This window comes from Myodes glareolus, chromosome 6, assembly GCF_982192425.1.
Source record: "Myodes glareolus chromosome 6, mMyoGla1.1, whole genome shotgun sequence".
Lineage (NCBI taxonomy): Eukaryota > Metazoa > Chordata > Mammalia > Rodentia > Cricetidae > Myodes > Myodes glareolus.
The window spans coordinates 39,563,247-39,580,857 of NC_142031.1; the positions used below are offsets into that span (position 1 = coordinate 39,563,247).

Genomic DNA, 17,611 nt, shown 5'->3' on the forward strand with positions numbered 1-17,611 from the left:
CTCAGCCATTCCGGTCCCGGAGTCTCCACCATCTAGATAGGACCAGTCCCCCTCAAAATCAAATGCAAAAAGTGGTGGCAAACTGGAGGCCGGCAGGTCAGCCAAGCTGCACCGCAGACAAGAGGGACCGAGTGCTCCAGCCCTGTCTTCCAGGGTGCTGATGTGAGCTTCAGGGTGGTGGAGGGAAGGGGACGAGAAGAGTGTGTGGCCAAGCTGCCATGCTCAAGCTGTGCTCTGACTGACCACTGTGTCAGCTCTGTTTATACTGATGTTGAGGGGACAGTCACAGAGGCAGGGGAGATAGGCGTTGGGTGCTGAGGAAATGCTGCTTCGCAGAGGGATGCCTTCAGGATCTCTTCGCTTTGCTTATGTTTGTCTGTGAGTCCTGTGATCCAGGCAGTTTACATCCCGAGAGCGCAGATCCTGCAGAGATGGCACCCTCAGAAGGATGGAAGCCTGGCGCCTCTGCTCTGGCTGCCTGCTTGCTGCTGCAGGTCTGAGTGTCCACCGCACATGGAGTGTCTCTCTAACATAACTCAGTTCCCTTCAATGCTGAAGATGCCAGGAGAAGTCACTGACCTAGGCCTGCAGCTACTGTAGATTCCTTGCAGGTTGGGCCACCCCACACAAAAGGCCTGTCACCCACGAGGGTAGCTAGGAGCACACCAGAGCAGAAGGGACATCTTGTGGAAACCAGACTGGTCCCCTCAAGGGACGATGCTGCTAAAGAAGCTTTGGCCACCTTGCAGGACCAGAGTGGAGACAATCAACCAGATGACACCTTGAGTTCTTGCTCCCTGCCCCAGTGCTTCCTCCATAAAAGCTGGCGAGTGACTCCATGTAGTCAGGCTTGGCAGCAAGTGCCTTGACCCACTGAGGCATCTCAACAGCCCACTTTCTTCCTTTTTTCAGCCTAGCACCCCAGCCCAGGAGATGATACTGCTCACATTTTAATGTGGGTCATCCAGCCTCAAATTCATCACAGATGTGCCCAGAGAGCTGTCTCCAGGAGATGCGAGATTCTGTGGTTGAGAGTCAATATTAAGCCTCACTTGGTAAAGCAGGGTTTCCTTTCCATCATGGAGTCATTGCCTTCGATTATGGGAGCAGCTATATTACGGGGTGACCTATTTCCGTGGCCTTACTCTTCCTGGCAAATTTAATAACTGAAGGTTTCCTTCCCGCTGTTCTCTAGTCTGAACCAGACAAAGCTGACAGTCATAAATCTGTCAGAGATGCCTTAGCTACCCTTACCTTGTGGTCTTCAGCCTCAAAAGGGGAGGATTATTAGCTTTACATACACAACCTTAGATGGTCAACATGCTTGTGCATGGAGCTGAGCAGAAATCTGACCCAGAGTTAAAGGCACACAGACTAACACAGAATGAAGGCAGAAGGTTTATCTTGTTTCTGCTTGCTCATTGGGCATCTGCTGTCCCAAGCCTTGGTTTTTCAGCCAACATCGATTAGAAGTTTCTGTTATATCAGCTGAGGATAGAGGACATTTCTTGTCTGTTGTAACCTGGAATTTAGCTTCCACCTAAGTTGGACGAGGGGTGCTGTCTCTCCAGGAAATTCTCTTAACCGCTGAGCCATCTCTCCAGTCCAGAACTTTTATTTATCTCTTTATTTTTAAAGACAGTGTTCCCTCAGGTGGTAGCGCACGCCTTTACTCCTGGCACTCAGGAGGCAGACACAGGTGGAGCTCTGTGAATCCAAAGCTAGCCTGGTCTACAGAGTGGGTTCCAGGACAGCCAGGGCTACACAGTAAAACCCTGTCTTGGAAAACAACAACAGCAAGAAGACAGGGTCTCATAGACCTCAGCTTGCCCTTAGGTTCACTATAGTCCAGACCGGCCTTGCATCCTGATTCTCCTACCTTCATCCCTCAAGTGCTGGGATCACAAGTGCTTATGCCCTGGACTGGCCTTGAACATTTTGATCCTGCCTCAGCCTCCCAAGTGGCTGGAATCCTGGGCCTGTGCCTCCAGGTCTGGCAATACTTGTTTTTTAAAAGAACTCCCAGGCAGTCTGATCTCTGCACTTCCGTAAAATGTGCCCCTCTAGAGAAGGGACACTTGGGGAAAACAACCTGGGCACCCATCCTTGAGGAACAGCAGGACCAGAGTGTTTTGCACATGACTGGTCAGGAAACAGAGAACTTGACTTCCCTCCCGTGGTGCCACGGCTGGCCTTGCAGCGCTCACAGCGTCCATCCGAGGACAGGTGTGGCCGACAGCAGGTGTAGGCTCCACTCGCTATAGCGAATTCCTTTCTTCACTCCCTTTCCACAGCAGGTGACCCAACCTGAACTTAGATTTTCCATGTCCCAATCAGAAGTTGCATCAGGCTGTTGGCCCATCTAGCAAAATCGCATGAACTCTTTTTATTCTGCCTCAGGGAAAGGCAGGGTTGTGTTGGCCCTTTGCTTGGATGGGAGAATTCTTTATCCACCCCCCCCCCCCCGCCCCTTTCTGTTTTGTTTGAGTCAGGGTTTTCAGTATATAGTCCTGGCTGGCCCCAAACTCACTACATCATAGCCCAGTCTGGCCTCAAACTTACAGCACAACCTCCCTGCCTTCCGTACTTCCTGAGAGCTAGGGTTAGAGGTGTGCACTGCAATGTCAAAATTGGAGGAATTCTTTCTTTTTCGGGATGAACTGACTTATGTGCACAGTCCCCTAAGGACAAGCCACAGAAACCAATACTGGCTAATTTAAGAAAATTAATAGCCATGGCTGCCGTGGTGTAAGGCCTAGACCCAAACTTAGACAGAGACAGGAAGCTGGAGAGAGTAAGAACTCATTGGTCTTGTTTGTCCTGTCTTTTTGAGGCAGGGTTATGCCTCAGTCTCCTGAGGGACGGGCTTACAGGTGTGTGCCGCCGCGCACTGTGTGGTCACCGAGACTTGCAAGAATCTTACCCCTTTCCTGTGTTTTCTACACCAAAGCCGGGTACCGCCAAAGCAAGGGCAGCTGGCGAAGCTTTGATCTCAAGGCTGACTGGGTGTTGTGAAATGTGGGAATGGTCGGCAGGAGACACGGGGATCCCGCGGCTTGGGGTAGAAGGATGGAGCACTAGCTTGCATATACAAGGTGGTCCGGATGATTGCCAAAGGGTGCTATGGTGACACTAACGAAAAGGTCAAATACACGTTTCTTTTTCTTTTAAGTGGCAGGCAGGGTCTATTATCTTGCTTTGCAGCCTTGGCTGACCTTGAGCTCACTGTATAGCCCAGGCTAGTTTTGAACTGGAAGCAATTCCAAGGGCCATTGCTCTTGTGGCGTGAAGAGGGTGAGGAAGTTGTTTCTCTGACAGGAGTCAGGAACTGGAGACTTGGCTGGGAAATGGAGACCTATGTGAGGTCTCTCAGGTCACTCTCGCTGAGTGACTGAATGCACTCACACATCAACTGTTGTCGCCTGTAGCCCGAGGGTTTACTTCTTAGTGACAGTCACTCAGAGAAAGCCAGGTCCTTGCCTACACTGCAGAAAGGAATTTCAGGGTTCAGGGTAGAGCAAAGGGCGCTTAGTAGGGAGAGATAAGAGACAGTACATGGGTCAGATTAGGTCAGGAGGAGGGGAGAGAGAGGAGGAGGGGAGGGAGACAGAGACAGCGAGACAGGGAGAGAGATGTGTGTGGGAGAGACACAGAGACAGAGAGAGAGGGACAGAGGAGACGGGGAGGAGACAGAGAGGGAAAGAGAGACAGACACAGAGAGTGAAAGAGACGGAGGAAAAGAAGGGGAGAGAGTCTTACTAGACTAGGACAGACAGAGAGACACAGTGAGAAAAAACAGAGACAGAGTCAGGCAGAGAGAGACACAGAGACAGAAAAAGAGAGAGAAGGGGAGAGAGAGCTGTTGAGAGCACACGTACCTTAGGTCCCTTCACTGTGGCCACACACTCACACTCACACAAACACACACATGATTCAATGGTTTGCAAAGTTAAAATTTTTCAAAAGATATCATTTGCTATCAGGTTTAAAGATTAGGCAAAACTTAAAAATTAAATACAAAAATATGAGCTGGTATCCTTATTTCTCTTTTGTGTAAACGATTGGTTTACTCGATGCCTTTCTCGAGACCAGTGAGGAAAGATGGGCGCAGGTACCGTCCAACTCAAGGCCACAAATCTCTGCCCCTAAGTCTAGTTTGTTGTTCTTCTGAGTCCGCACTTCCTTCTGCAGCCTTGGCTAACCTACTCTCCACCTAGACCAGTCTAACCTTGAACTCACAGTCCCCCCTGCCTCAGTCTTCTCAGAGCTGGGAGGGAAGGTGTATGCCACCACACCCAGCTCCAGTGTTGCCCTTAACGTCCTGTGTGAGAAGTTTTAGGGAAAAGGAGGTTAGTAGGCAATTTTGACTTTGTCAGTTGTGAAGCAACTCTTAGCTAGCAAGAAATGTCACCATGTAGCTGGGCAGTGGTGGCGCACTCCTTTAATCCCAACACTCGGGAGGCAGAGGCAGGAGGATCTCCGTGAGTTTGAGGCCAGCCTGGTCTACAAGAGCTAGTTCCAGAACAGGCACCAAAAACTACAGAGAAACCCTGTCTCGAAAATAAAAAAAAAAAAGAGAGAGAAAAGAAAAGAAAAGAAATGTCACCATGTTCCAGGGTGTCCAGCTCTTTCCAGTTCCATGTCTCCTTCATAGTTTCTGCCTCCCTGTTTCTTTCTGGCAGGGTATCTTGTATCCCAGCCTGGACCCAAAGTTGCTGGGTAGCTGAGGATGACCTTCGGTTTTTGAACTGTGGTGGGATCACGGGCTTGCGTGACTACACCTGCTTTATGTGGTTCTAGGGATGGAACTGGGACTCTGCGCATGCTCTACCAACTGAACTTCTTTCTCACCTCAGGCTGGCTTCATAATGATTCTGTAGCCCAGCTGGTCTCAGATTTGTGATGATTCTCCTGCCTCAGCCTACTGGTTAATTCTCCCTCTTTCTGTTCTGCCTGGAACAGACATCCAGAACGCTGTGTGTGGGTAACACCCAGAGTACTTATCCTCCCCTGTCGTTCACAGAGCAGCACCCCGAAGGGAGAGGTCATTCCATGGGTACCGCTACCTCTTGAGTAGGAATGTCTAACCTGTGGCTAAACTGATACAAGAGTTTGCCCTAGGTCCATCCTCCTCATCTACCTCCACGCTAACAGCTCCACGTTGTCTTGCTTCATGCTGAGACTTTTCCTGTGTGTGTGTGTGTTTTTTTTTCCTTCTCTGTGTGTAGCTTTGGAACTCTGTAGACCAGGCTGACCTCGAACTCATGGAGATTCACCTACCTCTGGTTCCCAAATGCTGGGATTAAAGGTGTGTGCCACCCCTGCCAGGCATTCTTGTGTATTTTGTAAATTCTCCCTGGGTCCTGGGCCAGGGCGGTGAGTAGGGTGCGGAGAGTTTTCTCTGGTTTCTGCCTGGCTAGGGCACTGCTAATGCATCCTATTACAACCCCACCTGCTCTTGGGACGACCTTCCAAGGCCCTGGGGACTAAGCCCCATACTTCAAGGCAGCACTTTTCCTCGCTAACACTGGAGAGTAATTCCTGGAATTGCTATAGGTGCGTCACATGCGGGTGACATGCAGTAGACTATCTGTTTGTCTGGACATCTATATACCTCTGTGTGTAGCGTATGTGTGAGTGCGTGTTTGTGTGCATGCATGTGGGAGAACACAGGCCAATGTTGAGTATCTTCTATCTCACGCTACCCTTTATTTTGAGACAGGGTCTCCCTGTGCCCAGAGTTCACTGATTGCTTAAATTGCTGGATTATTTTGTCTCTGTGTGCCACTACCTCCTTCCAGTCCTGAGGTTATAGACAAACGTGCCATGCCAGCCAGGCTTTGTATGGTTGTTAGGATTTGAACTCGAGTCCTTATTCTTGTGAGGCAGGCACTTTACTGAATAAGCTATGCCCCCAGCTCTCTTTCTATGAAAGTTGCTTTATGTTGTGGGTTCTGTCTCATAGTTTGTACGAGGAAGATGATTCTGATGATTGCTTGTTCTCTGTAGCACACTTGGGTTGTTTATTGTGATGATTTTATTACCAGGACTCCCTAGAACCAGGATTCGGATGGGTTGCCGCACAGACCTTTGATACCTCATTCAGGAAGGTGGCACAGCAGGATTGCATGTGCAGGGTCACGCTGGGTCACGCTGGGTCATGCTGGGCTACCTGGTGAAACCCTGTCTCAACTTTAAAGCAACAGTAACAAAACAGCAGCAGGGTTTGGGAATGTGGCTCATTGGTAGAGCACTCACCCAGCATGCACAGACACCTGGGTTTGATCCCTAGCACCTCATAAACTGGGCGTGGTGATACACACCTGCATCCTAGCACTTGGGGTGGGGTGGAGGCAGGAAGAGCAGACCCTGAAGACTGCAGCGTCCTCTGCTTCCTGGTGAGTTCAGGGCTAGCCTGGGATGCACGAGATGCCATCTCAAAGAACAGCAGCAGCAACAACTAAGCCTAAAACTCAAAGGACCACAAGGGGGAGATGAGGAGGGAGGGAAGAACCCGCCTTAACACCGTTCACACGCTGCCACCTACTGGCAGAAAACCATGTTCAGCCTAATTATATAATAAAAGATTTTGTTTTTGTTTTTGTTTTTGTTTTTTTAAATAAGCCTGTACTCTTCCAAACTCTTTCTTGTTCTTCCTTATATCAACTGATATTATGGGAAGTTTTCACTGCAACAATTAGGCTTAAATTTTCAACCAATGGAATTTTTCTGTAACCTGGGCATGATGGCACCATGCCTGCAATCCTAGCACTGGAGAGGTGAAGGCCGGAGGACTAACATCAGATCCAGAGTGAGTTTGAGACTAGCTCGGGCTACATGAAACCCTGTCTCAAAAACAAAACAAGGGGTTAGAGATGGCTCAGCAGTTAAGAACGCTTGCTCTAGCATGAGGACCAGATCCTCCCAGCGCCCACAGTGGGAGACTCACAAAGACTCGTAACTCTATCCCACGGGAGCCAAAACCCTCTTATGACTTCTACAGGTACACACACACACACACACCCCAAACACAGATACTCACACATGCACACACACACAAAATCTTTAAAGAAAAACAGCAACAAACCCACAGATGGGTACAGTGGTACAAACTAAGAATAATAAGCAACAACAATAAAAAAGGTCTTAGAACACTTGAAAGTTTTTTTCAAGTATATTCCACAATTAAGCAAGTAAGTAATTATATGCTGGGTGATGGAATCAGAACCCATGTAGCAATCATACACCTGCTGTGTTAGCTTGGACCCCAGGCACTGGTATGAGCCAATGATTTTACACACAGAAATGGTCAGACATAGGCACTTCACTGCACAGGTTGGATCTAAGTCTATGGATGGAAATATTGGGAACAAAAATTCCAGAAAGTTCCAGATAGCAAAACTTCAGAGAGTGAAATTTATCTCAAACAAAACAAAGCAAGATTGGCTACTTGATGCTCTTAAAATGGAGGTGAATCAAGTCTAGACACACCTGGATGGAGCCTCCAACCACTTCCGGCCTCCTCAGCGTCTCTCCTGAGAATGTGAGCGTTGCTGCCTGTGTCTCGTTTGTGTGTGTGTGGCAGGGCCTACTGTGCTCTGCGTATCCTGAACAGGTACAGATGTTTTTCTTCTCATTATTAATTCCTGAAAACATAATGTTCATCTTTATTTTTAAAATTGTGTGTGTGAGGTGTTTGGTCCATATGATGCCTGTTCAGCACGTGTGTGTAGTGTTCCCAGAGAGGGTGTTGGACTGCGGCAGGACAAAGGCCTCAGACGGAGCCATCTTTGGTTTAACCTGAAATTGACCCCTTTTCTACCCCCATGTGAAAAGTCCATAGGAAAGTAGCCAACCCCATTCTAGAACTACCCCAGCTAACTGCATGTTTTGGCTTCTGTTAAACCACTTTACTCCTGTCTGTCTGTCTGTCCGTCCGTCCGTCTGTCCTTCCATCCATCCATCTATCCAGTCAAAGGTTGACCTTCAGTTTGTTATGTTTCTGAGGGTCTTAAGCTTCCAGGTTCTGCTGGGATTACATGGATGAGTCACCACATTAGTTTTATGTGGTGCTGGGATGGAACCCAGGACTTTGTATATGCTAGGGAGGCACTCTATTGACCAAGCTACACCCCAAAGACCTGATGTCATCTTATATTAGGATGACATAAATTTGTGGCTGTGTTAATTTTGATGTTTGTAAGGTATCCAGGAACTGGGCCCAAAAGATAGCCAGGGATGGCTTGATACACTTTCTAGCTGAGTTCTCTTTGACAGATTCTTGTAATGAGTCTTTCTCTGTCCTGCCAGCTTGAAATGTGGAGACTTTTTACTATGGAGGCTCAACCTTGGCTTAGGCTTGTCCCACTTGCTCCTATAACCTAAATTAATCTGATTTTATTAATTTTTATTATTTATTAACAAAATTAATAATTTTATTAATTATTAATCTACATTTTACCATGTGGCTTTTTTACCTTTCTTCCATTCTGTATGTCTGACTTCCTCTCTATGCCTGGAAGTTCTGCCTATACCTCCTGCCAAGCTATTGGTCACTCTAATCTTTTTTAAACCAATCACAGAGATATATTTTCACATAGTGTACAAATATCCCACAACAGACACCAGAACCAAAGATATCCTAGTACTATGAGACTTTTTTTTTTTGAGACAAGGTCTCCTGTCACTGAAGCTGACCTTGAACTCACTATATAACCAAATGACCTTGAACTTTTGACCCACTGCCTCTATGGCTCAAGTGCTAGGTTTATAGTCATGTGCTACCACCACCATTTTATATAGCACTGGGGATCAAATCTAAGCAAGCACTCTGTCAACTGAGCCACATTCCCAATGAAATGTTTTTAAATTTACATCTATTGATCTATCTATCTATCTATCTATCTATCTATCTATCTATCTATCTATCTATAGCGTGTACATGCATGAAAGTACCATAGTTCACACAGGGAGAGGAGTTCAGAAGGACAACTTGTGGGAATTGTTGAACCTGGAGATGGAACTCACTCAGCCTTGGTGGTAAGTGCCTGTCCCCCAGTGAGAACTTGATCTCAAATATCATTCTATTTTTTCTTTCTTTCTTTTTTTTTTTTTGAGACAGAATCTCACACTGATTGATCATCATAGGCTTTGCTGGTCAAGTCTGGAAGATTTAGAGTAATAAATAATGATTTAGAATAAAACCAACGTTGGTTTCTTCATGTCAACATAAGCAACAGTTGAAGAAATCAGCCGACAAGGGAAGAGGGATGCTCTTTCCTCTCTAGAATTCTGCTTGGTCAGGGAAGAAGGCATGCTGGAAATAGAAAAGCCAGGCTTTGGCTGACTTCACAGTACTAATGGCTAGAGGATCCTTTATGAGGCTGAAGCTGGTGGCAGGATATGACAGACAATAGGCATTCCGTGTCCTCCAAATGTCTCTTCACATAGCACGTTAATGTCAGAGCAGGACATGGTGGCCTTGCTTGTAACCAACCCACTGAGCGCCACCCAATCTAAGTGATCATCTTACTGTCCTCCGGAGCAGAGGCAGCAGCTTCCTGCCCGCCTGCTGGGATGACCAGGACACAATGTCTCTTCAGTGGTGTTCTTGCCCAACATACAGACCCACAATCTAATCATGAAAAATACCAGACACACCCAAAGTGAGAAACATTCTGCAGAGTAACCGGCCACTGCTCTTGAAAAATGTCACAATCTTGAAGAGCAAAGAATGAGGAAACTGTCTCAGATCGCAGGAGGCCACGGGACAGGCCAGCTCAGTGATCCTGGGTTGGAAAAGGAGCATCAGTGAGACAGTTGGCAAACTTTACCTAACGTCTGGAGATAAGTGACCGGCATTATATTTCTGTCTCATACTCTGGTTTTTCTGATTAAGCTGTGGCTATATAAGATGTCAGCATTGTGGGCTGGAGCTTAGGGATAGAGCCTGGCTTGCCCAAGGCTCTAAGTTCAACCCACAACACAAGAAGGTGGCTGTGGTTACCACCTTAGTTACCCCTTAGTTACGTCCTCAGCCCACGTGGATGTCGATCTTTTAAAATGTCATTTCTTTTCATTTATTTTATTTTTATGTATATGAGTGTTTTGTTTACATAGGTCTGTGCACTGTGTGTGTGCAGTACCCTCAGATCTCCAGGAACTGGAGTTCAAATGGTTGTGAGTTGTTGTGTAGGTTCTGGGAATGGAACTCAGGTCCTCTGGAAGAACAGTCAGTGCTCTTAACCACTAAGCCATCTCTTCAGTCCCACGTATGATGTTTTTAGCATTTGAAATGGTTGAAAATGAAGAAAATCAAGCACATATATATGCTTTTTAAAAAGCAGTACTTGGGGCTAGGGTGTAGTTCAATCAGTAGTCTTGCCCAGTACACGAGAAGCCACACGTACAACTTTGAGTTGTAAACCTGGGTGTGGTGCTGTGTGCCTGAAATCCCAGCATGGTGGAGAAGGTCGGGTCAGAAAGCCAAGGTTGTCCTCAGGACACAGAGTTGGAGACTAGCTTGGGATACTTGAGGATCTATCTAGCAAAAGAAAACCCACACCACAATAGCATGGGGGTAATTACAAAGCGAGCTATGTTTTGATTATTAAAGTTTGGACCCCTTAAGCATTAGCCAGAGTTTCTCGTCTTCACTCCTTCCTAGCAAATGGAAAACATCTGATGCTGACCTTTATCTTACCGCACAGGTAGAAAGATGGGAAGCCTTTGGGCACACACTGAGCAGGTCAGATAGTAAAGGCTCATTAGATGTTTGAACTGAAAAGCAAACATACATTGAAAGGATTAAGCCTGGAATTTTCTGCTCACAGCTTCTGGCTGCTATTTCTACACTTCAGAGATCTTTAGTATAGTCTGGAGGGCCACAGGGCTTGACACTTTTTGCTTTCACAGGCTGGTCCTAGAGTGTCGGAGTCCCAGGGACCCCCAGCGGCAGCTCTGGGTCAGGAAGACGGGTATGGTAGCTAACTGAGGGCCTATTGCTTTGGTTGCTAACCAGCCATTTTAGACGGAGGGAATTGCTCAGGATCTTTCTCTGACCACAGACAGCTGCTTTCAGAGCTGGGTTCAGATGAACAGGAATCAGAACATGGTTGCTGAGTTGAGCTGGGGGCACTTAGAGCAGAGCTGGCTGGGGTCACCCTCCAGGACCATTCTTCTCTATCTCTGTCCCTCTCTGTCTCTTTCTCTCCTGGAGTTTGGACCCCTAGCCTCGTGCATGCTAAACAAATATTCTACCACCGCTCTTCACGTCCAGCCACGCTTTCCACTTTGAGTTTGGGACAAATCTTTACTGAAACCTGGATCGGAATGGTGCCTCTAGAGAGGATTTCTATTTCCAGTGCTCCAGATGTCCCTGAAGGGGGTGGCATCTCTGCTCCTACCCACTGCTCACCTAAGCAATTTTTTTTCTGTTGGAAGTTCTTTTATTTCTCTCCTTCCTTCTTTCCTTCCTTCTTTACTTGACTGAGTCTCATGTAGCTCAGGCTGGCTCCAAGCTCTCTCTGTAGCTGACACTGACCTTTGATGCTCCTACCCCCACTTCCTGAGAGTTAAGGTTGTAGGCCTGTACCACCACACCTAGCCTACTTGGAGGTTCCATCTTATGATATTTCCTCCTTCTAGACAAAAACCAGTTCTTATTTTAGGTGCGCCTAAGGCCCCTCTTGCAGCTGTGGTGCCCATCATTGGACCCCTGAGAGGGAACAAGTCTTAAGAAAGTATGGGACAGAACCATGAGCGGAGACAAACCTCAACAACAATGTCTGAGTTTTCTTCCTGCCTCCTCAGCACCCCAAGAAGCGTGTAAGATAGGCACACAGGATCGCCTCTGGAATCCCACAGCTGTGTGACTCTGAACAGGAGCCTGCCTTCTCTGGGCGTCAGTGAACTGAACCCTGAAAAGAACTATGAGAGCTGATGATTTCTTTCCGGGTTTCTACTTTCGGCTCCTCCATTTTGTGGCACCGGGAGCCCTCTGACAAAGGCCGAAGGAAGCCAGGCCCATTCCTGGAGGACTTGAAGGTGTTTGCTCTTGGCTGTGGCTCTAGGGAGGGATTGTCTCTGCTCTGTCTGCAATTAGGGCTGAGTCAGACGTGAACATGCCATGTGTTAAAATAAGAGTAGGTGTTTCTGAGAAGGGAAGTGCCAGAGCCGGCCAGGCCGGGATTAGCTGTTGATAAGGTGCCTGGCATTGTTCTAGCCCTCCCCTGAGACCCACACCACATCCTAGAAGAGAAGCCAGGTCCCTTGGCTGGGACAGTTGTGGCCAGAACTGCAGGGGCTATCCAGGAGGCCATCTGTGGCCGTGGCTGTGAGGAGGCAGGGCATCACAATGGTCAGGCACAGAACTCATCCTTGGTGCAACTTTGCTATTGCAGCCTGGACCCTTGTCACAGCCCTGTCCGCAGCCAGGTCCACTCTAGGCAAGACGATGGAGGAGACCCCCGCCAGTCAACCAGGCAACCTGAAATGTTGTGCAAATCCAACAAGCCAGGCCAGCCACGTCCTTAACCCCAAGGTCAAAGCAAGAGCCAAGGAATGGGGAGGGAGAGGGGGACCTCTCCAGTTTAGACTCTTCAGTCTTAGAAAACAAAGGCTGACAGGAATGTGAGGAAACCACTGTTTACTCGGTTCTCAGGAGTGTTTTACTCAAACGTGTCCTGAAACACTTCTGGGCTGGGGACGAAGGGGGAGGCATGCTGAGGTGGGAACCGGAGGTGGGGGTGAGAACTCGAGGTTCTTGGTTCTTGGGAAGTTGTGGGGAGGAGGTCAGCTCTCTTTCCACCTCGCTGAGGATGCAGGTGTTGGCCACTCTGAGCTTCAGTGAGAGCTGGTCGAGAAGGAGGGCTGAGGGTCTGAGTGGAACAGCAAGGATTTAGTGTCCAGTCAGGAGGGTGGTTGTGAGGGCAGTGGGCACTATTGTGACAGATGGCCACCGTGGTGGCCTAGTGATAGAAGGACATGAAGAGGGACACATGGAAGCAGGGGTGACGGTTTTGAACCCAGCTCCCGGCTAGCCGAGGTCGGAATATTATTGGCTATATGGTTGCCCGTTTTGGTCTTCCCTGTTGATGACCTCAGGCCTTCCTTCTCCACACGACTACAGCAGGCTTTTGGTGACTTTCTGGAGACAGGACTCACTTCCCGCTACTCAGAGGCGCCGGCTCTCAGTCCTAGATTCTAGGGAGTAAACGTGACTAGCCCTGAGTGCCACAGGCCCAGCCAGGTGAGACAAGCTCACGGGGGGGGGGGGGGGGGGGGGGGGGGGGAGACAAGGGATCTTCCATCTCCGCCGCAGCTATGGGGAGGAGGCAGTTCTTACAGTCCAAAGAAACAAAATGGGAGATGGGGAGAGAGGATGGGCAAGGAAACCATTTGACACTGGGTCTCAGGGGGGACAGAGCCAGGGGACAGCTGGGGAAGAAGAGGTACCAACTCAGGACGAAGCATCCCCACACCATATCCTTTACAAGTGATCTCAGCCGGTGTCTAGGGGGTGGCACAGGGGCCAAGAGCACAGGCCACTCTTACAGGGGACCCAGGTTTGATTCTCAGTCCCTTCATGGTAGCTCATGACCATCCAAAACCACCGTGCCAGACCTGATGCCCTCTTCTGGCTTCCTTGGGCACTGCACGCATGCGATGCATAGACATTCATGCAGGCAAAACACATGCATAAAAGAAAAAAAAATGAATGGTGGGACTTTCTAAATGAGGCTCTCCAGATAGGTGCGGTGACAAATATCCGTAACCCCAGAACTTGGGAGGTGGGGCATGAGGATCAGGGTTTAAGGTCATACCAAGTTTAAGGCCAGGCTACACGAGATGCTGACTCAAAAACAAACAAACAAACAAACAAACCCCTATAAGATAGATAAAAAAAGAAGTGGAATTTCCATGAAGACACTCTATAGCCTGTTTCCCACCAACTAATATAGCACAATGTCTGATTTCTCTAGGGGGTCATTTTAAATATTTTATTTATTTATTCCCCCGCCCCTGTTTTAATATATTACAGATATGTGTGTGCACATGCTTGCACATGTGTGGATGCAAATGTATGTAGTTTGAATGTGTATGTATGTGGAGGGCCGAGTCTGATGCTGGGACTCCTCTTCCTCTGGCCTGGCTAGTTTTATGTCAACTGGAGTTGTTTGGGACGAGGGAACCTCAATTGAGAAAATGCCATCATCAGATTGGCTGGTGGGCAAGATTGTGGAGCACTGATTGATTGACGGTTGATGTGGGTGGGTCATGGGGGGCGTGGAACCAACCCTTGGCAGGTGATCCTGGGCACTATCAGACAACAGGCTGAGGAAGTCTTGAGAAGCGAGCTAGTAAGCAGTGTTTCTCCATGGTTTCTCCACCGGTTCCTGCCTTGAGTTATTCCTGTCCTGACCCCCTACGTGGTAAACTGTAACGGGGATGTGTAAGCTGAAATAAACCCTTTCTTCCCCAAGTTGCGTTTGCTAATGGTGTCTTATCACAGCTGTAGGGACGGTGACTAAGATTCTCACCTATTCAATGAGGCAGAGTTCCTCAGTCAGACCCAGGACTTGAAGACATGACTTGCTTGTCCTGGGTCCCTGCCTGCCTTTGGAGGCTGGAGTTATAGGCAGGTTGCCACAGCCACTCAGTGTTTATATGGGTTCTGGGTACCCAGACTCTGGTCTTCTGGCTTATGCTGCAAGTGTTTTAACCGCTGAGGCATCCCCCTGGCCTTGTAGCAGGGCATTTTTGATTAAGTCAATCTCAGAGGATTAGACACATTCAAGAGCAACATTTTGTTTCACATTTAGGAGGGATGTCTCCTGCCTGTCTGTTCCCTGCTCTAGGCCACCGAAATCAAACTCTCCGAGGTGGCACGTGAACGCCTCAGTTACTCTGCATGAGATACTGGCCTGGGGTAAATGGGCACTCTTCTCTGCGGGCACTCGGATTTAGAGAGACCTCCAGCAGAAGCGGATGCAGGCCGTGGCCTTTGAGAACTGATGCCCGAGAGTCTCACGGCACACAGGCGTCTGCAGCCTCCTCATTTCTTTTCCTTCTTTTTAAATATTTATTTTATGTGTTGGTGTGGCTGCCTGCTTGTCCTTGGGTCTGTGTGAGTACAAGTCCCTTTGGAGGCCAGACGAGGGCATCAGTCACTAGAACTGGGGCTCCAGGCCATTCTAGGCTACCCGATGCCGGTGCTGGGAACTAAACCCAGGTCTTCTGCAAGAGTACCAGCTCCCCCACAGCAGCCATGTTTCTGCCCCAGGAGATATCAGGCCTCAGAAGGACATCTGGATTCTACCTCTGTTAGGCATTCAGAAGGTAAAAATGGAGGCAGTGTTCACACACCCATAATTATCATTGGTTTCTGGAAGTTTCCCAGTTTAAGCTCTGCACAGTCTTACATTGCAGGAAACCCCTCAGTCCTGGCTACCAGCTGAGGCCTTGGTCTCCCCAGAGAGCAGCTTACTGAGGTGGTGCTTATGTTGCATGAGGTACCAAGCTGAGAACCAGAACAGCCAAGCTACCCACGTTGGGCACCGACCCCAGCCCACCCCCACCACCTTCCCAGGCTGTTCCAAGTCCTGGGCCCTGCCCTGTCCCCGGGAACGCTAGCTTTTCTCACACCCACACTTGCACATTCATAAGCAAAGCAAAGGAAAGAAGCAGGTATTGTTCGAATTCATAGCAGGTTATATTCTAGGAAAAGGTGGTGTAAGTGGAAAAGATAAAAACTGGGTCGATTTCCCCGCAGAAACAATGCTGTGATGAGAAACCCCGAGGTAGGGAAAGAACTCGCTCAAAGTCCTGGTCAGGCTGTGAAAACTCTATCTAGACTCCTCGCACTATTCCCTCAGACGATACGCTGAGACATTAGGGCCCAGAAGTGAGCACCCCAAAGAAGATCCCTCTCCAAATAATACAATGTGAGGTGAGTGTTTACGCGGGGTTACTCGCCATCAGCTGCACGCGGGTACTGTCTTCTTTGTTGAAAAAAATGTCTAAGTGAGGGGGACTCATGTTAAGGGTTCGATTCTCAGCTTGGATACACATTGGTGTTGCCTAGAGGAGCTGTCAAACCCGTTGTCCTGGGTCATCTTCTAGATACGACTCGAGGCAGGGTGTCACTCTGTCGTGCCCAGGCTGGCCTTGGACTCTAAACCTCCCCGTCTTAGCTGGGATTGCAGCTGTGCCGGCACATCTGACCTTCAACGAACTTTAATTTTCTTTAATGTTATTATTACACACAATAATAAAGTATAAAGCAGAGAAAGAGCGCTCCTGGGCCATGGCAGACATGTGGCGGTCAGAGGACGAATTAGCGGAGTCTGTTCTCTCCTTCCATCTTTACACGGGTTCCAGGAATCGAATTCAGGTTGCCAGGTTTGTATGGCAAGAGCCTTTACCTACTGAGCCATCTTGCTGGCCCTAGCTTTCTTAATTTTGACCTGTGTAATTAATAAATTGACATTAACCATTTTACCCTTTGCACATTTCAGGAAGAAAGGCCTTTCGAGCAGATGAATCAGGGGACTAAGTACGTACTTGAGATAATCTAACAGGAAGGAAAAGCATTGATTTCACCCCCTTAGAAGCACCATTAGAAGCCCTGCAGAATCACATAATATATCCTTTCTTTGCTGAGATATCGGACCACACTTTGCCATAGAGGAATGGCAAATGTTCAGATCCACACAACCGGTGGTCAAGATGGCTCAACAGGTGCTTGCTGCCAAACCTGCGGACCTGGACCAAAGCTGGAGGCACCCACAAATTATCCTCTGACCTCCACACATCCTATGGCATTCAGGCAAGCACATACAAATGCATAAATGTAATAAAAAAAACAATCAAGACTGCACTCACCATGACAACAGTGTGCAGGGAGGCTGGAGTTAAGTAGGGGGCTTGGAAGGCTCTCGAGTGGGGAGCCTTGCCCCTGAAAAGGATGCTCGGGTTTGACATACGGACAACGTTCTGCTAGCTTTTCCTTGGATCTGCTTGGATGACCCGCAAAAAGAAACGCTGTCTCAGAAATCTCTGCTTTTCATCTCCATTTTTTTTTTTAAGACTAAGTCTTCTGTAACTCTGATTGAGGGTGACCTTGGACAGCAGCTGATCTTCCTGCTTCTGCCTCCTGAGTGCTGGGATTGCAAATGTGTGCCACTATGCCCCATTTATGTGGTGCTCGGTGTGGAACTCAGGGGTTGGTGCACGCTAGCAAACATTCAGTCAACTGTGCTCTCCCACGCCCGGTCTTTCTCCTAGGCTGTTACACTCTTCTCGTGTGCTGAAATAAAGTGAGGGGGAGCCCTTCTCCCCACAACACCCTGTCATGTGTGTGTGTGTAGGGGGAGTCACCCTTTATCCCCTTCCACCTTACTTATTGAGTACTCATGGTCTCTCGATCAAACTCAGAGCACATCGATATGGCTAATCTTGCAAAGGAGCTTGCTTGTAGATCCTATCTCTGTTTCCCGAGGCTGGGATTGCAGGTGAGATTTCACTACATGGCTTCTGGGAATTCAAACTCCTAACTCCAGTTCTTACAGTTGTGAGGCAGCAAGTGCTTTAATCACAGAGCCATCTCCCC

At 48.4% G+C, this 17,611-nt stretch overlaps 1 long non-coding RNA gene across 1 annotated transcript; it reads left to right on the forward strand.

Moving 5' to 3' along the window:
* The first annotated feature begins 15,492 nt into the window (after window positions 1–15,492).
* LOC148121714 (uncharacterized) lies at window positions 15,493–17,349 on the forward strand. Its single transcript, XR_015737977.1, has 2 exons — window positions 15,493–16,401; window positions 16,518–17,349. It is a non-coding gene; the product is annotated as an uncharacterized LOC148121714 (long non-coding RNA).
* Window positions 17,350–17,611: the final 262 nt, after the last annotated feature.